A 25,425-nucleotide genomic window follows, 5' to 3' on the forward strand; every position below is an offset into this window, starting at 1 on the left:
GCCACCATGCCACGTCTGGCTTGCTGTGTTAGTCCTGGGGCCCTCAACTGTTCCTGGTATGGGAGCCACCATGCCACATCTGGCTTGCTGTGTTAGTCCTGGGGCCCTCAACCGTTCCTGGTATGGGAGCCACCATGCCACGTCTGGCTTGCTGTGTTAGTCCTGGGGCCCTCAACTGTTCCTGGTATGGGAGCCACCATGCCACATCTGGCTTGCTGTGTTAGTCCTGGGGCCCTCAACCGTTGTTGGTATGGGAGCCACCATGCCACGTCTGGCTTGCTGTGTTAGTCCTGGGGCCCTCAATCGTTCCTGGTATGGGAGCCGCCATGCCACGTCTGGCTTGTTGTGTTAGTCCTGGGGCCCTCAACCGTTCCTGGTATGGGAGCCACCATGCCACGTCTGGCTTGCTGTGTTAGTCCTGGGGCCCTCAACTGTTCCTGGTATGGGAGCCACCATGCCACATCTGGCTTGTTGTGTTAGTCCTGTGGCCCTCAACCGTTCCTGGTATGGGAGCCACCATGCCCCGTCTGGCTTGCTGTGTTAGTCCTGGGGCCCTCAACCGTTCCTGGTATGGGAGCCACCATGCCCCGTCTGGCTTGCTGTGTTAGTCCTGGGGCCCTCAACCGTTCCTGGTATGGGAGCCACCATACCACGTCTGGCTTGCTGTGTTAGTCCTGTGGCCCTCAACCATTCCTGGTATGGGAGCCACCATGCCACGTCTGGCTTGCTGTGTTAGTCCTGGGGCACTCAACCGTTCCTGGTATGGGAGCCACCATGCCACGTCTGGCTTGTTGTGTTAGTCCTGGGGCCCTCAACCGTTCCTGGTATGGGAGCCACCATGCCCCGTCTGGTTTGCTGTGTTAGTCCTGGGACCCTCAACCGTTCCTGGTATGGGAGCCACCATGCCCCGTCTGGCTTGCTGTGTTAGTCCTGGGGCCCTCAACCGTTCCTGGTATGGGAGCCACCATGCCCCGTCTGGCTTGCTGTGTTAGTCCTGGGGCCCTCAACCGTTCCTGGTATGGGAGCCACCATGCCCCGTCTGGCTTGCTGTGTTAGTCCTGGGACCCTCAACCGTTACTGATATGGGAGCCGCCATACCACGTCTGGCTTGCTGTGTTAGTCCTGTGGCCCTCAACCGTTCCTGGTATGGGAGCCACCATGCCACGTCTGGCTTGCTGTGTTAGTCCTGGGGCCCTCAACCGTTCCTGGTATGGGAGCCGCCATGCCCCGTCTGGCTTGCTGTGTTAGTCCTGTGGCCCTCAACCGTTCCTGGTATGGGAGCCACCATGCCCCGTCTGGCTTGCTGTGTTAGTCCTGGGGCCCTCAACCGTTCCTGGTATGGGATCCGATATAGTTCTGAGATGCTTTTCGTCGCTCTGTGTTGTACTTTCTCCACAGCAGATATGTTCTGAAGCTGAGGCCTCTATGCTTGATACAGCAGTCCAAATGTGGCCGCACCAGAGATGTTTACAGTTCAATAACTTTATTTTCCTTGAAAACAAAGTTGACTTTCTTATTAGAGTTCCCAATTTTTTTGCAACTTTCAATGACTGGTCCCCGTGGCGCAGTGGTGAAACACTAGCCACCCCACATCGCGAACATTTTAGTCTGGGTTCGTATCCTGGCCGGGGAGGATTGACTGGGTTCCAATCCTTAACATTACGCCTCTCTTCACCCAGCAGTGAAACGATTTGGCGGGTCGTATTCCGGAGTTATTAATTAAGATTAATATTAATCTTAGGACTTAGCCGTATTAGGACAAAAGACCTGCCCGAAACGCTATGCGTGCTAGTGGCTTTACAAGAATGTAAAAACTGGTGGACCATCCAAGTAGTAGGCGTCCATCTGTCTCAGGAGACTATGGTGTTGCGTTCTGGTTGTCGGTCTGAAGTGGCCTCTCCAGGGCGCAAAGCCAGGGTAGGTTGATACGTGGGGAGAAGCTGTCACCCATGCAGCAGGTCCCCCTCTCAACAGCACAGAACGTCTCAATTGGAAAGGTAAACACCAATAAGACAGGTTCCAGCGCCGTCGCAGGAACTGTCAGAACGAGGTTGAAGGCAACAAGGAACTGCCCCCAGGGGGCTCCAGCTCCGGAGTTAACCTCGAAGTTGGTAAAAGAAGGCACAGGGACTCCAACCCCAGAGTCTTTTTTGTTGTTGTTACTCTTTTTTGTGGGGGGAAAGGAGGAAAATTAGGGAAATAAAGGAGGAAACTTAGGAAAAATGGAGGAACCATTGACAAGCTGCCGGCTTCCCGTCTCCGTCGTGACCACTAGACACAAGGTTACTTTAGGCATTAAGACACTATAGGAATTATCATCATCAGGAAAAGATCTCAGATAATTATTACACTTCGATATCTAAGTAATTCCGCCTTATTACAAATTTGTTTAGTATGTTCCTCGAGCCTCCGTGGCACAATTGGTTAGCGCTTTCGGCTGTTAACCGAAAGGTTGGTGGTTCGAGCCCACCCGGGGGTGATTATTTAGGCCAACTCTAGGGGTTGACCTCAGACAAGACCGACATAACACACTTGACAGCGATGTCACACTTGGCCCCGTGATCCAGCCCGTCCTCCTCAAGTCTGCCAACGTCAACAAACTCTCGCGCGTAAGTGACCTTATCCTAACACAACAGAGAACGGCACAGTATGTCAACGTCGCGACCCATCCTCCTGTTTACACAGTAGTTGTTGTATATGCTCCATAGTACAAACGTTGGCGTACTAAGTCATTACATAATAGTACTTACTAATCACTTTATAGTCTGAATTCTTAATTATAGTCTTAATTATAGACTCTTTATAGTCGGAAGTGAAGTATATAGCACTAATCACTTTATAGTCTGGAAAAATAAAGCTAAAAAAACATATATATTCCTAGGTCTAGCATAGCAGACATATGTACGATATTAGGCCTTAAATAGCGTGTATTAGGCCTAGGAAGGTTCAGTTAGTTAAGGTTGTCTTTGCAACAATAAGAGGATGGGCTGCAGTTTCACGAGCCGCTACCATTTTCTAGTACGACAATTTTTGGTCTCGGGAAGAGTATTCGTCAAAAGGCGCCGTTCTATTAGGAGGACGGGTTGAACATCTACATGCCGAGTTTTGGCGGCATAACACAACAATTTGGAAAATAATATATAATTATAAACAGCCTCCCAGTCCTTTGGAGCTCATAAACTGTTTAATATGTGTAAAGTCGCCAAAGACTGAGATAACATGTTCGTAAGTACTTGCGTAACTGACTGATGAATCTCGGTCCAGACACTAAATATAATTCTTATGCTTGGATTGTTTACATGCAAGAAGAGTTGCTATAGACCTCAACAAACACGACAGATCAGCCTCCAGGGCTGAGTGGATCCCATACTTATCCTGTAGACCCCATGTATACCTATCCTGTGAGCGTTAGTGCCTCCCATACATGTCCTGTTCATGAGTGGTAGTGAACCCATACCCATCGTGTGCAGCAGTGATCACATACCCATGCTATGATGTATGTCATTCGCAGCTGGCTGTGCACAGTAGCAATGATGTGCGCATCACATGCGCAAGATCAGTACGTACTGGTGCGTTACTGCGCAGAAACACTGATACTTTTATTTATGAAGAAAATATTACCAATTATAATATTATAAAAGGTGTATAAAATGTATCGTCCAAATAATATGAGCAGCAGAGTGGCGCAGTGGAAGCGTGCTGGGCCCATAACCCAGAGGTCCGTAGATCGTAACTACGCTCTGCTACGAAATTGATTTAATGTATTAATAATGTTTTTATATTACAAATGTAGGTACATAGCAGTGTCTTGCTACCCCCTTCAATATAAGTAATTACAAATTACAGATTGAGCTAGCTATATGTTAAAAAAATAAAGGCACAATAACGAACGTGGGAGATTTGTACCTGAATTTACCTGTCTCTCGTGTCCTCGACGGATAGTGGAAGCCATCGGCTTGTCAAAGGCCCCCCCCCCATGGTTCATGAGGCCTGTTTCTATTTGGATTTTGAACTGAGGTAATATCTTGGTATTTAACGACTTCGCCAGTTAGACAATTCCATAGGATAACCCTAGTTTATAGTTTAGTTCATTTAATATGAACTCTGAACTCTGAACTCTGAAACTCTCCCTGGACAGATGTAATAGGACCCATTATCACCACACCAGAAATAAATATCTCTTTGATATCCCCAGGGTCAAACTTAATCTGTGTAAACACTATGCAAATTAAGGGACCTAGTTTATGGAACTCACTCCCTAGTGAATTGAAAAACTGTAAAACGTTTGCCTTATTTAAAAGCAAAACCAAAAAGTACCTAACTTCATCTTCTTAGTTTCCTACACTGAGCTTTAAATTTGCTCTGTACCTAGTGTTACCCAATCTCCTAATTTTTATGTAATTTCAAACAACCTTATCATTGTGTTCATTGCTGTCTTCTTTTATGTGCTAGCCATATGCTGTATTGTGACTACCAATTTTTGTCAACTACCATTCAAGCTGTCATTGCAACCAATCTTATATTGTTTCTGCTGTATTATGCCTACCAATTTTTTTGTCAACTACCATTCAAGCTGTCATTGCAATCAATCTTAGCTACCTATGTGCTTTAATATACTGTACCTACAATTTTCTCTCATCTTTTTTTTCATTTCATGTAATCTGTTATCATTTTTTGTCTATAATTTTGCAAGTATTTACCTCCTTAAAATTTTCTTAGATTAAGGACCTGCCCGAAACGCTGCGCGTGCTAGTGGCTTTACAAGACTGTAATTACCATATTTGTATCCTCACATTCCTTATGTACATTCTTGTATATGCATAAATAAATAAAATAAATAAATAAATAAATATGCACCCCATACCCGTCCTGTGGGCGGTAGTGGGAAGAGTTACAGAAGCACATAATGGGCTCAGGGACTGAACCCCACAATTCATTTAGCTGAGCAAGTTAATCTTGCTGAGAGTTACAAAATTCAATGCACATCATCACATCAACAATGGGCTCGAGACCGCCAACAAGTACAGTTTCTAAATTAAGCAACTGACATGGTGAGAGCCCTACAGCGAGAAACATTTGTTCGCTAACCAACTGTGTTACGGAGGCTACGCTCTCTAAAACCTTACAAATATTTCCTCCTGCTTCTTACCGCTCGCTCCCGCCATCGAAAGTCCTAATATCACTTCCTCCTGCTTCCTCCCGCTCTCTGAAGCTCTAGTAACACTTCCTACCACTCTCTGAACATATAAAAATACTTCATCCTGCTCGCTCCCGATCTCTGAAACCCTATTAATACTTCCTTCTGCTACCTCCCACTTCCTCCCGCTCTCTGAAGCCTTAAAAATATTCCCTCCTGTTTCCTCATGAAGCACATACCTTACAAATACTTCCTATTGCTTCCTACCACTGGCTCGTGCTCTCTGAAGCCTTAAAAATACTTCCTACTGCTTCCTCCCGCTCTCTGAAGCCCTAATATCACTTTTTCCTGCTTCCTATAACAAATGTTCCAGAGATGTGTAAATATTTAATTCAAAATGATCTGCTACCAGATATTTTTGCCAAATATCCCCAGTTTGCTAACTGTAGGTAGTACCAAAGTGATTGTAAGCTATCCACCGCTGCCCACTGGAGGGGAGGGCGTTGTGCAGGACAAACATATCAATTCAATAAAATAATAAAATGTTTATTCAGGTAAGGTACATACATTCAAGACATTTTACATAATTTGATCGATTTATAGATGGAGCTAGTACATACAATGCCTAAAGCCACTATTACGCAAAGCGTTTCGGGCAGGAAATTGTGACACTAGCTCTCCACATATGTCAGTTGCTTAATTTTAAAACTGTACTTGGTGGTCAATCACGAACCCATTTATGATGTGACGACTTATACTGAATTTTTTAACTAGCTTATCAAGATTGACGCTTGCTTAGCTAAGTGAATTGTGGGGTTCAGTCCCTGAGCCCATTATGTGCCTCTGTAACCCCTTCCACTACCTCCCACAAGATGGGTATGGGGTGCATAATAAGTGAACTAAACTAAACTAAACCTCTCATGTTATCGTGACGTCACACACGCCGTACACACATAAAACAGGATTTTCTCTCTATTTTCGTTATTAAACCTTGTTTAATTTATATAATTACTCAAGCAATGTGTTTTGAACATATTATATCGCTGAAGAAAAACTATGTGCATCTTCGGTATCAATTAACCGGATTTGGTCCATATAATAACAGGTCACTATACTTCAGGTTTCCGTAGTGTAGTGGTTATCACGTGCGCCTCACACGCGCAAGGTCCCCGGTTCGATCCCGGGCGGAAACATTTGTCTTTTAAATGTTTGTTTTCATAATCCATTGAAATAAACTCCAAGTGTCCAACCACTTGGGTCGGACGGTAGGGCGACGGTCTCGGTTCTTTCAGGTCGGCGTTCAATCCCCGACCGTCCAAGTGGTTGGGTGCCATTCCTTCCCCCCGTCCCATCCCAAATCCTTATCCTGACCCCTTCCCAGTGCTATATAGTTGTAATGGCTTGGCGCTTTCCCCCTGATAGTTCCCTTCCCTTCCCTTCCCTTCAAAGACCTAAAATTAATAACAAAGTGTATTGACAATATTTATTAAATCATAAAACTTATGCTATTTTGTAATATGTTAATACTACATTATAGTAATTATTATATTGAGGGTCATATAAGTATGTATTGTGGAGCAGAGTGGCGCAGTGGAAGCGTGCTGGGCCCATAACCCAGAGGTCCGTAGATCGAAACTACGCTCTGCTACAGTCTAATTTTTCCTACCATAACACCCCAAATGGCCGGGGAGGATTTACTGGGCGCAAATCCTTAACTGTAGCCTCTGTTTAACTCAGCAGTAAAATGCGTACTTGGTTGTAACAACGATTCTTCGCGACGGGGATCGTATTCCAGGGACCTGCCCGAAATGCTACGCGTACTAGTGGCTGTACAAGAATGTAACAACTCTTGTATATATCTCAAAAAACAAAAACAAAATGAAATGTTTATATCTTTAATAAATGCAATCCATTCTCCGTACATTTTGTAACTATGTAGAGCACCGAACATATAAATTAAATATTGACGTAATGGACAATTACATAGTAGAATTTGGTACTACCTGTATTCACCTTATAGTTCGGAAAAAGTATAGCTAAAATCAAACAGATATATTCCAAGGCCTAGTATAACACATATGTACTATATTTGGCCTCAGCATGTATTAGACCTTGGATGGTAAGTTACGTTAGGTTTTATGAGAAACAAATACAAAGGTTCGGGCCAACCTTGCCCGAAACGCTTTGCGTAATAGTGGCTTTAGACATTGTATGTACAAGCTCTATCTATAATTCCAACAACATGTTTGTATCTCAACTTGTATGTATGTACTTTACCTGAATAAACATTTGATTTGATTTGACAAAACCTTTGTCGGTTTATCCAAATTCAATAATACCAAATTCTACTATCCAATTGTCCATTACATCAATATATGCACGATGGAGGATGGATGTGTTGCTTATAAGCACTGTTATTAATATATCATAAGATCCTACATAGATTACACACAGAAATCACAATAGCGTGATGCATCAAATGAACAAATCCACAAGGGCCGTGGCGAGGGTTCAAACCTACGTCCGATAGCATCCCAGACGCTGCCTTAATCGACTGAGCTACGACATGGTAAAAGAATTGCAACCACAAGTTCTACTGATCATACTTGGATCCTGCAGCCTCTCCGAGACACAAACCAGGATTTTACACAATTCCCCCCATGCACCCGAGCTCTGTCAATAAGCCGTTCTACCTCTTCGCCCTTACTTCATTACAAAATGAAGTAAGCTTGGATCATTACTGCTTGGATCCCCGAATGTCCAAGTGATTGGGCACCGTTTTTCCACTCCATACTTTTGATTCTTGCAGGGTCGGCGTTCGATCCCCGATGGTCCAAGAGGTTGAGCACCGTTCCTTCACTCCATCCTCACATCCCAGCCCATCCTAATGTCCCTTCCCAGTGTTATATATTCATACTGGCCTGGCGCTTTCACCTCATCATTTCCTTACCTTACCTTACATCCTCTTCTCATAAAGATTAATTTTCCTTCCCGACTTTCTACTTCACACGCCTCAATTGTCAGTTGATGATGTATGATGAAGTGGATGAATGTATGACTGTTGAGTTCTTCATTAAGCAGGAAGAGTCGTGGCCAGACTGGGAGGTCGGACCCGGTGTTCCCGCGGTCACCAGTTGGACCCGGTGTTCACGCGGTCACCAGTTGGACCCGGTGTTCCCGCGGTCACCAGTTGGACCCGGTGTTCACGCGGTCACCATGTTGGACCCGGTGTTCACGCGGTCACCAGTTGGACCCGGTGTTCACGCGGTCACTAGTTGGACCCGGTGTTCACGCGGTCACCAGTTGGACCCGGTGTTCACGCGGTCACCAGTTGGACCCGGTGTTCACGCGGTCACCAGTTGGACCCGGTGTTCACCAGTTGGACCCGGTGTTCACGCGGTCACCAGTTGGACCCGGTGTTCACGCGGTCACCAGTTGGACCCGGTGTTCACGCGGTCACCAGTTGGACCCGGTGTTCACGCGGTCACCAGTTCCAACTCTGTAATACGAATTCTTCCTTTTTTTCATTTATTGCCCAAATAATACCTAGAATTATTGGGTCCTTTTTTTCATCTATTTAATCCCCTTTAATATTTAATGAATTTTTATAGATCTATTCCAGCACCTTTTACATATCTATTTATCCCATTTAAATTAGTTCTTTAATTATCATTTATTTATTAATCCATTCACATTTTTAGATACTTAATTACTTGTATTTATACACTTAATCGTCTTTAATAACTATTCATATGTATATAATTTATTTATTCTTTCCCGTTATATTAATTATTTTATATTTATCTATTTATAACAGTATTTTTCCATCACCTTTTATCTATCTTTTCAATCTCTTATCATTTATAATTTACATATTAACAATGCACAATTTATATGGTGCAAGAATACAACGTTTAACGCTTGATGGTAAAACGAGTCGAGTGTTGCATCACATTGCTAACGTCTTATGAGTGTTGAAACACAGCAATAACATGTTGTGAGTGATGCAGCGATGCAACACAGGAATAACGTGTTGTGAGTGTTACAACACATAAATGACATTTTGTGAGTAGTGCCACACAGAAATGACGTTCTGTAAGTGTTGCACGCATAAATTATAGATTGTGAGTGTTACATCATTGCAACACAAGATTAGCGTGTTGTGAGAGTTGCACCGCTAAAATAACCCGTTGTGCGTGTTGCAACACTGGAGTGGTAAGTTGTGAGTGTTGCACCATGGAACAAAAGTGTTGTGAATAATGCAACGCAGAAATAAAGTATTATGAACGCTGCAACACAGTAATATTGTGTTGTGAGTGTTGCAGCGTTGTAATACAAGAATAACGTATCGTGAATGTTGCAGCGGACAGGAATAACGTGTTTTGAATGTTACGTGCAACGGACAGGAATGTTGCATGCAATAACGTGTTGCGACACAGAAATAATGGGGTTTGAATGATGCAACACAGGGATTTTATGTGGTGAGTGTTGCACCATTGCAACACAGGGATATTATGTGGTGAGTGTTGCACCATTGCAACACAGGGATATTATGTGGTGAGTGTTGCACCATTCCAACACAGGGATATTATGTGGTGAGTGTTGCACCATTGCTACACAGAGATATTATGTGGTGAGTGTTGCACCATTGCAACACAGAGATATTATGTGGTGAGTGTTGCACCATTGCAACACAGGGATATTATGTGGTGAGTGTTGCACCATTGCAACGCAGAAATAACGTGATGCTACTCTCACAGTATATTATTTTATGTTGCAACGTTCACAACAAATATGTTAGTCATGTGTTGCAACACTCACAACACATTATTTCTGTGTTGCAACAATAACAACTCACTCATGTACTGCAACGCTCACAACACGCTATTCCGTTGTTGTTGTGAAGCTCACAACATGTGTGAATGTCTCAATATATGTTGTTTGTGTGCAAGTAGATTATCGTTCATAACTCCGTTCTCATTATAGATTCCTTTTCTCAAGCATCAATAGATAAATATAATCAATAATATAATGACTCCCGTGAGATTGTGTTAGAAATATACCAATATTTCCTCTGTACACAAAAGGAATATACAAGTCTTTACCATAAATATTACCTTAATGCCTCAACTATTGACAGAATATTACCATAATTACCGTAGCTATTATTATAAATTGTTTGAAGTCTTCAAAATAGAAAAATAACTTGAGGAACTTTTTTGTTAAAAGTTTAGGGCAAGAATTGGAATCTTATGAGTTTGAACACACTATGACGTCAAGTTCCATCGATCTGTTGCTTCTTTCTTTTTGCACCTGCGGCGAACTAGAAGTAAAATAAAAATTAAACCCATAAACGCCAAATACACTGTATTTTATTTTTTCTAATCATACAGATAAAATTCCTGCTATGTGATCATTACTAGAAAATTAAATTGAAAGTAAAAAATCAGCTATAATTTTCGATAATATTTAACACTGATAACTAGGGTGAGTACATCTAGGTGAGCACACCTAGGTGAGCACATCTAGGTGAGCACATCTAGGTGAGTGTTACGGCCCTACTGGGGCGTAACCGGGTTCTTTTCTGGTGTTATTAGAATTTGGGAATCCGGCCCCAAGTTAGTAGTGGCTTTCAAGGGGTGTGTTCCGTAACGCAAGTAAATTCAAGGGGAAGGGATACAAATGCACTAATTTAAATATATTATTTCACCACCACCATAAATAAATAGCAATCAGTCACACGGGGTTATAAATACACTCTAATGTACAGAATTGTCTTCCTCTGAAGACACAGAACGCTCCACGGTGCTCAAGATGAGTAGCCCTGGTTCTCTTCGTCGTGGCCCACGATGAATCCTCAGATTCTCTCGGCGAATCTACCCCGGCCACAGGCCAGCCAAATCACAGTCCCACTGGGTGCACCGTCGTGGAAGCCTCCAACCACAAATCCAGCCTGTAACTGGCAGGTTCCGATCAGCTCCGCTGTGTAGGCCACTCCACGATCGATACTAGGGCTGCGAGCCCTAGGCAGGAGCCTCGTGTGATTCCGCAGATCACTCTCCTCTCTCTGCACCACAGTGGCCAGTCTCTCCTACCAGCCAGCCCCCAGATAAGACGATTCCTGGTACTGCCACGTCACAGGCAGGCTAACACACTCAACAGTGTTCGTCCAGGGGGTGACTCACAGTTTCTGCAGCAAACACGTGGAGAGACTATGGCTGCCTTGGGTAGACTGCCCCATTGTCCAATACAGCAGTCCCAGGTCGATTCTGTAATCAAGACACGTCATCAGTACTAGGGACACTCTAGGGCACCTCACTTACAGGCTTAGACACAAACGTCCACCTATCCTCTCCATAGATGGCGTTGCTGTCTAAGCACCACCTCACCAGAGGTCAGCAGCGGCTATGTCACGAGCTGATTAAGACGGGAAACCAGCCCCTGTGGCCAGTATATCCCGCCCTCGCTAGATGGCGCCGCCCATTTGGAGGGGGTTTCGGGAGCCGACTCACAGATGGCGTTGTCGTCACAGCTCCGTGCTACGACGTTGGGCTCGGGTCCGTAACAGTGAGCACACCTAGGTGAGCACACCTAGGTGAGTACATCTAGGTGAGCACATCTAGGTGAGTGCATCTAGGTGAGCACACCTAGGTGAGCAAATCTAGGTGAGCACACCTAGGTGAGTACATCTAGGTGAGCACATCTAGGTGAGCACACCTAGGTGAGCACATCAATGCCATTAAACAACCTGTCCCGAATTTTTTATATTTATTAAGTACTAAGTGTTTACCTTGATATACCTTATAGAATTCCAGAGAACAACTGTGTAGAGTTTCCTTCGATTAAATATATTCAGATCCTTGATGTTTATAAAATGTTTTTGTTCGTTTCCCGAAGTCGAAGTAGTTGGGCAGCGTTCCTTCACTCCGTCCTCACATCCCAGCTCATCTTAATGATCCTTCCAAGTGCTGGTGAGCACTTGGTGAGTACCAGTATAAGCATAGTTTATAAGCTAGCTATAAGCATAGCTAGGCCAGTATAAGCATACTGGCCTAGCGCTTTACCTCATAATTACCTTGCCTTACCTTACATATTTTTCTTATAGTTTTTCCTCGTGGATTTTTGCTTCTCAGGCCTCAACTGTCAATTGATGATGTATGATGAAGTGAATGAACATATGAGTGTTGAGTTCTTCATTAAGCAGGAAGATTGCGATTGTCATAATGCAGAACAATATGTTGTGAGTACTGCAACATACTAATAACATGTTATAGGTGTTATAGGTATATGTGCAACGTTACAACACAGGAATAACGTGTTGTGAGTGTTACACCAGTCAGGAATACCTTATTGCAACCACATAACTTCCATAATATCAGTGAGTGTTCCAAAATGTTTTTTTCTGTGTTACAACACTCACAACTCCTCATTTCTGTGTTGCAACACTCACAAAACGCCATTCACATATGTTGCTAAACTCACAACATGTGCATATGCATTCGTGTATGCTAAATAAAAGAAAAATCTTAACCTAATGTATTCGTCATATATACTGATGTATACCTGTCTTCTCTAATCTTTCAACTGGGGTTCCTACCTTGCTATCATTACTAAAACAAACATGAACATTTCAAAATCAATTAAGGTATCAGTAATACTTAAGTAATAAACAAGATGAAAGACTGATAATTAGAGTGAGAACAACTAAATGAGCACATGAAGGTACTCATCTATTTGTGCTTGCGGTAGTGTACAGGTGCCTGAGCCTATTGGGCTCTATCATATCTACACTTGAAACTGTGTATGGAGTCAGCCTCCACCAAATTACTTCCTAATGTATACCATTTACCAACCACTCTGACACTAAATAATCACTACACACGACCGTGGTATATGTGATCACGTCTAGGTGAGCACATCTAGGTGATCATCTATGCCTATAAACAGTAAGATTATAGGCATAGTTGATGTGCTCACCTAGATGTGCTTACCTAGATGTGCTCACTTAGAGGTGCTCACCTAGATGTGCTCCCCCTAGAGGTGCTCACCTAGATGTGCTCACCTTGATGTGCTCCCCCTAGATGTGCTCACCTTGATGTGCTCACCTGGATGTGCTCACATAGATGTGCTCACATAGATGTGTTCACCTTGATGTGCTCACCTAGATGTGCTCACCTAGATGTGTTCACCTAGATGTGCTCACCTAGATGTGCTCACCTTGATGTGCTCACCTGGATGTGCTCACATAGATGTGCTCACATAGATGTGTTCACCTTGATGTGCTCACCTAGATGTGCTCACCTAGATGTGTTCACCTAGATGTGCTTACCTAGATGTGCTCACCTTGATGTGCTCACCTGGATGTGCTCACATAGATGTGCTCACATAGATGTGTTCACCTTCATGTGCTCACCAGTAAGACACATGGTGGTGATGTACCATGGGAGAGTGTGCCTGTAAGACACATAGTGGTGACGTACCATGGGAGAGTGTGCCTGTAAGACACATGGTGGTGATGTACCATGGGAGAGTGTGCCTGTAAGACACATGGTGGTGATGTACCATGGGAGAGTGTGCCTGTAAGACACATAGTGGTGATGTACCATGGGAGAGTGTGCCTGTAAGACACATAGTGGTGACGTACCATGGGAGAGTGTGCCTGTAAGACACATGGTGGTGATGTACCATGGGAGAGTGTGCCTGTAAGACAAATGGGGGTGATGTACCATGGGAGAGTGTACCTGTAAGACACATGGTGGTGATGTACCATGGGAGAGTGTGCCTGTAAGACACATGGGGGTGATGTACCATGGGAGAGTGTGCCTGTAAGACACATGGTGGTGATGTACCATGGGAGAGTGTGCCTGAGAGTGAAAAGAGTGAAAAGTGAAATAGTGTGAAAAATAGTGAGAGTGAAAATAGAGAGAAATCCGAAATATTTTTTCTCCAATGCAAAATCAAGATCAAAAACCACATCTAGTATCGGGCCCCTGCGAAAGGGAGATGGAACTTTCACAGATGACAACAAAGAAATGAGCGAGTTACTGAGGAAGCAGTACGACTCTGTTTTCAGTGAGCCATTAAATGCACTAAAGATTGATAACCCAAATGAATTTTTCATGGATATGATACCAACATCAAATCATATATCAGACGTCGCCCTATCCCCACTAGATTTTGAAGAAGCCATAAACAGTATGCCTATGCACTCTGCACCAGGCCCGGAGTCTTGGAACTCCATATTCATCAAGAACTGTAAAAAAACACTATCGCAGGCCCTTCACATTCTGTGGAGACAAAGCCTAGATACTGGCGTTATCCCTGACATACTAAAAACAGCAGAGATAGCACCACTCCATAAAGGAGGAAATAAGGCACAGGCAAAAAATTACAGACCGATAGCACTAACATCGCACATCATAAAAAATTTTGAGTGCTAAGAAGTAAGATCACAAAATACATGGAATCACAGCATCTCCATAACCCCGGACAACATGGTTTCAGAACAGGGCGCTCTTGCCTGTCGCAGTTGCTGGACCACTATGATATGGCATTAGATGCTATGGAAGACAAACAAAACGCTGATGTAATTTACACAGATTTCGCAAAAGCTTTTGATAAATGTTACCATGGTGTTATTGCACATAAAATGCGTTCAAAAGGAATTACCGGGAAAATAGGCAGATGGATATACAATTTCCTGACTGACAGAACCCAATGTGTAATAGTCAACAAAATAAAATCCAGCCCATCAACCGTGAAGAGCTCAGTCCCCCAGGGTACTGTGCTTGCTCCAGTACTTTTTCTCATCCTCATATCGGACATAGACCAGAACACAACCTATACCACTGTATCATCCTTTGCAGATGACACTAGGATTTTCATGAGAGTTGGCAACATAGAGGACACGGCAAACCTCCAATCAGATGTAGATCAGGTCTTTCTATGGGCTACAGAAAATAATATGGTATTCAACGAGGATAAGTTTCAGCTCATGCGCTACGGAAAAATTGAAAATATCAAAACAGAAACCACGTACAAAACGCAGGCAAATCATGACATAGAACGAAAAGGCAATGTAAAGGACCTGGGTGTACTCATGTCGGAAGACCTTACCTTTAAAGAACACAATAAAGTAGCCGTCACAACTGCAAGAAAAATGACAGGTTGGATAACAAGAACTTTTCACACTAGAGATGCTGTACCGATGATGATACTTTTCAAAACGCTTGTGCTCTCTAGAGTGGAGTTCTAGCAGTCCTTTACTGCTAGAATCCACTCAGTAAAACATCTAAATTACTGGGACCGACTAAAGAGCCTAAATCTGTACTCCCTTGAGCGCAGGCGGGAGAGATACATAATAATTTACACGTGGAAAATAATTGAGGGGCTGGTCCCAAACCTGCACACAGAAATAACACCACATGAGACCAGAAGACATGGCAGGATGTGCAGAATACCCCCGTTGAAAAGCAGAGGTGCAACAGGTACTCTGAGAGAGAACTCTATCAACATCAGAGGCCCGAGACTGTTCAACACGCTTCCACTACACATAAGGGGCATAACTGGCAAACCCCTCACAGTGTTCAAGAGAGAACTGGATAAGCACCTCCAAAGGATACCTGATCAACCAGGCTGTGACTCATACAATAGGCTGCGAGCAGCCGCGTCTAACAGCCTGGTTGATCAGTCCAGCAACCAGGAGGCCTGGTCGACGACCGGCCCGCGGGGACACTAAGCCCCGGAAGCACCTCAAGGTAGGTAGCCTGTAAGACACATGGTGGTGATGTACCATGGGAGAGTGTGCCTGTAAGACACATGGTGGTGATGTACCATGGGAGAGTGTACCTGTAAGACACATGGTGGTGATGTACCATGGGAGAGTGTGCCTGTAAGACACATGGTGGTGATGTACCATGGGAGAGTGTGCCTGTAAGACACATGGTGGTGATGTACCATGGGAGAGTGTGCCTGTAAGACACATGGTGGTGATGTACCATGGGAGAGTGTGCCTGTAAGACACATGGTGGTGATGTACCATGGGAGAGTGTGCCTGTAAGACACATGGTGGTGATGTACCATGGGAGAGTGTGCCTGTAAGACACATAGACATTCACCCATAACGCTATGCGTGCTATTGGCTGTACAAGAATGTAAGAACCCTTGTATACAAAAATAATAAATAAAATACATTAATATATCATAATATATTACTCTATTATATCATAATTATGTAAAATATCATAATTCCTTTTGTTTAGCTTTTTAAGTTTTCTCAAACATTACAGTGTGCAGGTGTTTAACATTAGGGCCATTACAGGGGTTACAGTGTGCAGGTGTTTAACATTAGCGCCATTACATGGGGTTACAGTGTGCAGGTGTTTAACATTAGGGCCATTACAGGGGTTACAGTGTGCAGGTGTTTAACATTAGGGCCATTACAGGGGTTATTGTGTGCAGGTGTTTAACATTAGGGGGGGGGGCAGGGTCCATGCAGGCTTCACATACAGCTGTAATTAGGTCAGTTTCAGTCTCATCTGTCCTGCACCTCGCAGTGTTCTACAATGTTAAAGATTTTTCTTTTAAACCATTTCATATATTAATGTGCCCCAGAGACATCATCTATAACTTTTGTTACTCCTCTGCATGAACCTTTTTTTCTAATTTCACCTAAAAAACCATAAAACTTTTTCCTTGAAAGATTATCGGGTACTTTTGATCTCACAATATTATCTTTCTCTTTCTTAATACTCTTTCTTTATGATATTGAGCCCTGGTGCTGCACCTGAGCTGGGGCCACCAACCATCTCTAGGGCCCCCTGCATCTTTACGTAGGTAATGCCAGAAGGTCTGGCCCCCCCCCTCCCCTGCATCCTTCTATAGGTTGTGCCAAAAGGAATGGGACTCCTGCATCTTTCTGTAGATCATGCCAAAAGGTTTGCAGTACCCTCCATCTTTTTGTGGGTTAGGCCAAAAGGTCTGGGACACCCTGCATATTTTCGTAGGTCATGCCAAAAAGTCTGGGACACCCTGCATCTTTCTGTAGGTTATGCCAAATGGTCTGGAGCACCCTGCAGCATTCCATAGGGTTTTCCAAAAGATCTGGAGCACCCTGCAACATTCCATATAGTTTTCCAAAAGATCTGGAGCACCCTGCATCTTTCTGTAGGTTATGCCAAATGGTCTGGAGCACCCTGCAACATTCCATAGGGCTTTCCAAAAGATCTGGAGCACCCTGCAACATTCCATAGGGTTTTCCAAAAGATCTGGAGCACCCTGCATCTTTCCGTAGGTTATGCCAAAAGGTAGATCTATTTTGAATTCCCCTAACATGATTATTCCAACCAGGCACACTACTTCTTTTATTGCTTATAAGATAAATACTATCTTCCCCTGCCATATCTAGCACTGAAACGACTGATGTGAAAAAGTCCTTGAGATTGTTCTGATGCAAATTGCACTGAATAATATTGCAAGCAATTGCATCACTTGTGATTTGAGTATTGGTTAAGCAGGCATTTAAACTTATCCAGGTCAGCAAGAGTGGCCTTCCTACGTTTAGGTGTGTTCTAGGGAGGTTTATGTTATCTTTGGCAGCAGCAACTTGTGAGTGAGGTATATTGGAGGTGGCCATGGCAGGATGATACCAGGACAGGTTGTCATCACTGACAGCCTTATACTTAAAGGTGTGACCAGTTATATCATCAATAAGAAAATGATCAATATGAGACCTTCCATTCCTATCTCATGACATAAAGCTATAGTAATAGTAAATAAATCATTAATAGCAGGATTATGTAAATTTTCAGCATCCATGAATTCATTAAACAAATTTAAGTATACATCTTAGCGGGTAAAATCAGTGTTAAAAATCACCTACCACCCATGAGTTCAGCATTATGATACAAATTAGTCAACTGATATATTTCTGATCATATATTTCCATACTCATCTGCACAGTTGATATTGCTTGTGGAAACCATGCATACACACACACATAATCAAATACTGCTGAGCATCTTTCAGGCCCCTGAGCAAAGGGGCCTGACATTTGAGTGGACAGCACATCGGATTCGTAGTCCTGAGGTTCCGGGTTCGATCCTTGGTGGAGACGAAAACAAATGGGCAGTTTCTTTCATCCTGATGAGTCTGTTCACCTAGCAGTAAATATGTGCCTGAGAGATAGACAGCTGCTACAGGCTGCTTCCTTGGGATTGTGTAACAAAAAGGAGGCCTGGTCGAGGACCGGGCCGTGGGGGATGATAAGCCCGGAAATCATCTCCAGATAACTATAGGACACAAGTATAGCAGGAGTGAGCCCTGATACAATATTGACAACCTCAACTTTACATTGCATATTGTTATACCCAGGATAGCAGCAGCACCATAGGGTCTTCCAGGACCTGACCAGTCAATAGACATGTCAATACTGGCAGTGGAAAAAGAACTATCAATAAATTTGAAGTGGTTTTGATATTCATAAGATGTAAGCCAGTGTTCTTGCAAAACAAGAATATTTTGCACATACCAAAATGCTTTTAACGTTCATATATTCAGGGTTTGTTATTTCTCTAATTACCTTAATAACCGGGAATTATAACTTTACAAATACTGAAGCATTGTCATGGGGGTAAATAAACCATATTACGTGAAGATCATTTATGTGCTAATTAAAACAACACTTATAGTAAGAGGACAGTAAATTGGAATGTTGAGACAATTGTCAAGTAATAATAATATAATAATTAACAGGTTTTAAGAGCCATCTATTGCACATTATTCTATCTATAAATAATCTGAACTAATAATAGAGCCTAAATAAATAATAATTAAACATCATTCACATCCATCAAGACAAGAAATTAAACGACCAATCAAAACCATATAGGTTACTCCTACACCTCATAATACACGCCAATAATGATCATAAATATACTTATCAATTAAACAATATTCAAACCAAGGACTTTACATCAAATTTTGTAAATCACTAATTTAAAAGCAGACATCATTTTATATTAATAAATTGTCAGATTAAGGCATCTGTAAACAAATGAAATAAATACAGTATTAGTATTTAAGCCTTCGATGAAATACTCCGCATTATAATACAAATTCTGGAGTCACTCATATATATGCAAAGTTTTGGTTTATAAAATACCAGATTTAAGATAATACAAATATCAGAATCAGGCTAATATTATTGCCAGATTCATATACAGTACTGCATATATATATATATATATATATATATATATATATATATATATATATATATATATATATATATATATATATATATATATAGAATTGCTTGCTACTCATATATATAGAATTGCTTGCTACTTATATATATAGAATTGCCAGATTCATATATACATATATCGAATTGCTAGATCCATATAAATATAAAACTGCCCGATTCAAGATAATGTAATTAACATATTTATGCTATTTACATATATATATATATATATATATATATATATATATATATATATATATATATATATATATATATATATATATATATATTAGTATATTTTGGTAGCAGTCTTTCCTGTAGACATATATTATTAAATATGACCGAAAAAGTAAGATTAATAATTCTAACACGAATTTTCTCAATCTTTCGTACATTTCTTTTCACTGTTGGTGGTAATTCAAAAATTAATTCGCCAAAATTCATTTTTATTTCTAGTCTGATGCGACACTTGAGCGCGTTTCGTAAAACTTATTACATTTTCAAAGACTTTATTTTACACATACACAACTGAATAGAACTTACACATCTCCGATTTGTTTATATCAACATTTGAGTGAGGTGGATGAGGTGAGGTGGTTTTAATAGGGTATTAAATTCGTCAACACAAGACAGAACACGAAACAATGGGTATTGAATGGAAGTGATTGTTGAAAGCCTATTGGTCCATATTTCTTGATGCTTCTATATTGGAGCGGAGTCTTGAGGTGGGTAGAATATAGTTGTGCATTAATTGGCTGCTGATTGCTGGTGTTGACTTCTTAATATGTAATGCCTCGCAAACGTCAAGCCGCCTGCTATCGCTGTATCTATCGATGATTTCTGTGTTGTTTACTAGGATTTCTCTGGCGATGGTTTGGTTGTGGGATGAGATTATATGTTCCTTAATGGAGCCCCAATTAATGCACAACTATATTCTACCCACCTCAAAACTCCGCTCCAATATAGAAGCATCAAGAAATATGGACCAATAGGCTTTATACAATCACTTCCATTCAATACCCATTGTTTCGTGTTCTGTCTTGTGTTGATGAATTTAATACCCTATTAAAACCACCTCACCCCATCCACCTCACTCAAATGTAGATATAAACAAATCGGAGATGTGTAAGTTCTATTCAGTTGTGTATGTGTAAACTAAAGTCTTTGAAAATGTAATAAGTTTTACGAAACGCGCTCAAGTGTCGCGTCAGACTAGAAATAAAAATGAATTTTGGAGAATTGATTTTTGAATTACCACCAACAGTGAAAAGAAATGTACGAAAGATTGAGAAAATTCGTGTTAGATTTGTTAATCTTACTTTTTCGGTCAAATTTAATAATATATATATATATATATATATATATATATATATATATATATATATATATATATATATATATATATATATAGTGCACTTGATAGGGTGTGAAGTGACTTAGACTTAATATCTAAAATATTCAATGATTTAGATTTAAGAAAGGGGGGGGGGGCAGAATGCTGTCTGTGGCTTCAGTTTGTTATTGTTCTAATTGATGATTTGTCTTGAGTAATTAGAGATCATAGATAATTTAGGGAGAACCCCAGGCAATGATACCAAAATTGTGATAAGGAAAGACGAGAGGCCAATAAAGCTTAACCAAGGTAGAGGGTGACGTACATAATATCTGATTTAGAAAAGATGCCAGGTGATTTTAAAATATTTTTTAGCTATAATTTGTATGTGACACTGGAAATTCAGCTTTTTATCAATGAGAACATCATGGAATTTACCATCTACTTTATTACCAATCTGGATATTGCCAATTCTTAGGATTGGAGAAAATGAGGGTTGTGTAAACAGCCAATAAAACTGGCTTGAGGTATTGAGAGGCATTCGGAATGTCATTAATGTAGATGAGAAAGAGTACGCAAGTAATTATCAAAAGAGGGCACCAAGCCGGAAGGCTACGAAGCACCATCAACTGTGTGGGATATAAAAAAATGGTAAATATCACTAAGGATGCCAATTCGAGAACAAAAGTGCATAAGGCAAACAATATCAAAGGTATCTGATTCATCAAGGATTCTATCGAGGAACAAGTGACCACGAGGGACAGTCAGGAAACAAAACACACACACCTCCTGGAAGTCAGGACATTCAACAAGGCAATAGGCACGACCGTAAGAGGGACAATGCAGTTTGGAAAATAAAGAGCAGGGCGGCACTCCATTAAGTGCCTATGAATTAAACATAAATGTAGGGACATTTATGGCTAATACGTAATCTCATCAGAGCCATTTCTCACCACCAATTATGGTGATGGGAGAAGGGCCATGGGGACACACTACCTTTAAGAGTATGCAGTTTGTCACGAGTAACAGAAGACCAACAATCCTGTCAATGGGTAAGGATGGAGGAATGAATAACTGGGAAGAAGTCAGAATAAGGAACACCTTTAAGGGAGATGGGGCAAGTGCAGATAGCCTCCTTAGTGACAGAGTCCGCACACTCATTTAAGGACACACAAATATGGCTTGGAAACCGGCAAAATTCCACTGTCTTAAATCTATTGGAGATAAGAAACAGCCAATGTTGAATTTCGACTACAACCGAATGAACTGGATTAAAGGGCTCCAGAGCCATGAGGGCACTGTGAGAGTCAACTACAACAATAAAGGAAAATTGACAGCAAGAAAGCTGTTGACAAAGAGCATACAAAATAGCACAAAGTTCTGCTGTGGAGATGCTAGTCTCTGGAGGCAGGCGACACATAGGTGTGGTCAGGAAAAACAACAGAGTAGGCTACACCATCTGCAGACTTTGACCCCATCTGTGAAGATGGAAATGGAGCGGAAGTGTGAAGAAAAGTGTGCAAGGAAAAGTACGACATAAGCGAGAGTGAGGAGGGTGTTGTACGGACTGTGCAATGTAGCAAAGACAGTAGCGATCATGGCGATCCTGTAGATACAGTATGCCTGTTTCATCATACCGACTTAGGGTAGGAGTCAAACGCAAGGCACCAGAGCTGAGGTATAACCCATTATGGTGCAGAGCATCAAGACAGCAAAGAGTAGGAGAGGCAGACGAGTAAGCAAGACAACCATACCTGAGTTTAGACAGCACGAAGGTGGAGCGTGCTCGTATCAGTTCCCCAGGAAGTATAACTTACCTTAAGTAAATTAAGGACCTTAGAGCATCCAACTCAGAGGTTAGAGATATGGGGAGGACCAAAACAAACGAGTTTCAAAGATTAACTCCATAAGTTTAGCAAAATCTTTGCACAAAAGGGGATTACCATAAAGCGACAAAGGGGGATGAAGAACGACCTTCTTCCGAATAAAAGTCATCGCAAAAGTTTTAGTTGTAGAGAACTTGATGCCATGATTGGTGTCCCAGGATGACACGGCATCAATCGCAAGTTGAAGTCGCCGTTGAAGGAAAGGCAAGTCATCACCTTGACAGCAATGGGTAAGATTGTCAACATAGAGAGCTGATGAGATTCCAGAGGGAAGGGAGTAAAGAAGACCACTGAGGGCAACCAGGAAAATTAGTAAGTGCTCAGAACACTACTGTGAGGTACACCTTCATATTGCCGTAAAAAGGCAGAATGGTACAAACCATCACTAAAGGAACGATTAGAGCGGAAGCTTCGTAGGAAGAGGAAGAGATTACCACGAATGGAGTTGGGACAAAATATGGTATCTCCAGGTGGTGTCACATGCCTTTTCCAGGTCAAAAAAAGGACAGCAACAACAGAGGTGTTTGCAGTAAAAGCAGTACATATATAGACCATGTTCACCAAGACATCAGTCATGACACTTGTAAAAGCCAAATTGAGAAGGTAAGTGGTGGCGATAGTGTTCTAAGAACATCATAAGGACATTGAACATACGTTCAAAGAGTTTGCAGATGCAACTCGTGAGGGCAATGGGGCAGATGTCCTTAGCAGCTATCCCTAGAGACCCTGGTTTCTGAATAGGAAAAACCACCACCTGAAGCCAGTTCTCAGGGACAGATGATGACTGCCAGATAAGGTTAAACAGATTCAGTATATGCTGAAACCATGCATTGAGAGAGGTGACATTCATTAGGAGATGTTTCGCTTTCTGAGCCCGCTGCCATAGAACCGCAGAGTCAGGGCAGACTGGTGTTCGGAGAGAGAGATCATTATAGAGAAGCTGGAGATGCATGCGAAAATCTATAGGACAAGATTCATGAAGGTGCTTACGAATAAGGAAAGATGGAGGAAGACTAGAACTGGAGCCACCAGTCGAAAAAGGGGAACACAGTTCGGTGGCGACTGACACAGGATCCGCCACAATAGAATCATGGAAGTGAAGGACTGGTGAGACATCTGGAACAAACTTACCCGCAATCTTACAGGTTTTCTTCCAGATCCGGGGCAGAGGAATATCAGACGTAATGGTGGAGACAAAGGTTTCCAACTCTCAAGTTTAACCGTACGGACCGCAGTCACCTTATAAAACAAAAGAAAACAGCTGTCTGTCTGCATCTGTCTTTCTTCCAGGCTGCACTCTTACAGAGGACAGTCGAAACACCCAGCATTCCACCTGGGAACGCACTTCCGCATGCCCCTGGAGGTAGAGCAAGGAATAGAGTGGAGGGCAGCGTCTAATATGGTGTGATGAAAAAGGAGTAGGGCTCGACGGTGAGGAAGATAGGAGAGGTCAGAAAGAGTAGCATGTAGGGTGAATAGATTCCAGTCAGCCTTGGCAAACTGCCACCTAGGGAAGGAGAGAGAAGGGTGAAAAGAGAAAAAGGTGACAAGGATGGGGAAATGGTCACTGTTATAGAAGTCACGAAGAACCCACCACGTGAAATCTAAATAAAGAGAAGACGAAAAAGAGAGAGGTGGTGATGAAGAAGAGGAACTACAGGAGGGGTAAAAGTCAAAGCATGACAAGAGGCGAGAGGAAGGATGTTGCAAGGACCGCACAAGATATCAAAGACAGTAGCGATCACGGCAATCCTAGAAAGATAGGAAGGCAGTACCAACATATAAGTTGAGGGTGGGAGTCGAACGAAAGGCACCAGAGCTGAGGCGCAACCCAGTATGGTGCAAAGCATCAAGACGACGAAGAGTAGAAGGAGACGAGTAAGCAGGGCAACCATAATCGAGTTTAGACAGGACGAGAGACGAATGTAAAGAGAGGAGTGTGCGGCTATCAGCTCCCCAAGAAGTATGGGACAAAACCTTAAGGATGGTAAGGGTCTTGGAGCATTCAACTCGGAGGTAAGAGATATGAGGCGACCAAGACAAACGAGTGTCAAAGATTAACCCCAAAAGCTTAGTGGACTCCCTGAACACAAGGGGATGACCATAAAGCAAAAGAGGGACAAAGAATGACATGCTTCTGAGTAAAAGTCATAGCACAAGTCTTAGACATAGAGAACTTGAAGCCATGATCAGTGGCCCAAGATGACATGGCATCAATCGCAAGTTGAAGCCACCGTTGAAGGAGAGGCGAATCATCATCCCGACAGCAAAGGGCAAGATCGTCGACATAGAGAGCGAAGAAAACGCCAGAAGGGAGGAAAAAAAGACCATTGAAGGCAACTAGAAAAAGAGTAGTGCTCAGAACACTACCTTGGGGTACACCCTCATATTGCCTAAAAGGGGCAGAGAGAGTGGCACTAAGCCTAACTCGAAAGAAACGAGAGATAAAGCTTTGGAGGAAGAGTGGGAGATTACCACGAAGGCAAGATGAATGAAGTTGTGACAGAATATGATATCTCCAGGTGGTGTCGTAAGCCTTTTCCAGGTCAAAGAAGACGGCAACAACAGAGGTCTACGCAGCAAAAGCAGTACAAATATAGACCTCTAAGTTTGCCAGGACATCTGTTGTGCTGTGGCACTTGCGAAAACCAAATTAAGAAGGGGAGAGGTGGCGAGTGTTCTAAAACCCACATCAGACAAACGTTAACCATACGTTCAAAAGAGTTTGCAGACAACTCATGAGGGCAATAGGGTGGAAGTCCTTAGGGAATGTCCTGAGAGACCCTGGAAACATAACAGGGAGGACGGGTAGGACAACAGCATT

General features: G+C 42.4%; 1 non-coding gene across 1 annotated transcript; it reads left to right on the forward strand.

Moving 5' to 3' along the window:
- The first annotated feature begins 6,257 nt into the window (after positions 1–6,257).
- TRNAV-CAC (transfer RNA valine (anticodon CAC)) lies at positions 6,258–6,330 on the forward strand. The gene has a single exon. It is a non-coding gene; the product is annotated as a tRNA-Val (tRNA).
- Positions 6,331–25,425: the final 19,095 nt, after the last annotated feature.

Source organism: Procambarus clarkii, unplaced genomic scaffold, assembly GCF_040958095.1.
Source record: "Procambarus clarkii isolate CNS0578487 unplaced genomic scaffold, FALCON_Pclarkii_2.0 HiC_scaffold_137, whole genome shotgun sequence".
NCBI classification, from domain to species: domain Eukaryota; kingdom Metazoa; phylum Arthropoda; class Malacostraca; order Decapoda; family Cambaridae; genus Procambarus; species Procambarus clarkii.